A 253-nucleotide genomic window follows, 5' to 3' on the forward strand; every position below is an offset into this window, starting at 1 on the left:
TCCCAAATCTTTATCTTTCTATTAAGGCACTAAGTAGCCCAAAGCAAGTGTCTCATTTTGGGTCAAAAAGAGCTGTTTCAGGTAGATCTAACATGAAAGTTTTCTTTTTCTCCTGCTCCAGCAAGACCAGAAAATGTCCCCCTGGGGATGGCCCCGTTTCCTCCTGCTCTGATTTTCTGTGCGGCCCCAAAGTCCACCCTTGGGACAGCTCTGGGGGGGTCCCAGCCCAGCACCCTGCTCCCGCGGCGGGAGC

The 253-nt window shown here is 52.6% G+C and overlaps 1 protein-coding gene across 1 annotated transcript in view; it reads left to right on the plus strand.

The window, feature by feature from the left end:
• The window catches only part of SYT7 (synaptotagmin VII), a gene marked incomplete at both ends in the record, with an annotated part of 1,747 nt that overhangs the window by 1,095 nt on the left and 399 nt on the right, over window positions 1–253 (plus strand). The gene's annotated exons all lie outside the window — the stretch shown is intronic.

The sequence above is a fragment of the Fulmarus glacialis genome, unplaced genomic scaffold (genome assembly GCF_000690835.1).
Source record: "Fulmarus glacialis isolate BGI_N327 unplaced genomic scaffold, ASM69083v1 scaffold41066, whole genome shotgun sequence".
Lineage (NCBI taxonomy): Eukaryota > Metazoa > Chordata > Aves > Procellariiformes > Procellariidae > Fulmarus > Fulmarus glacialis.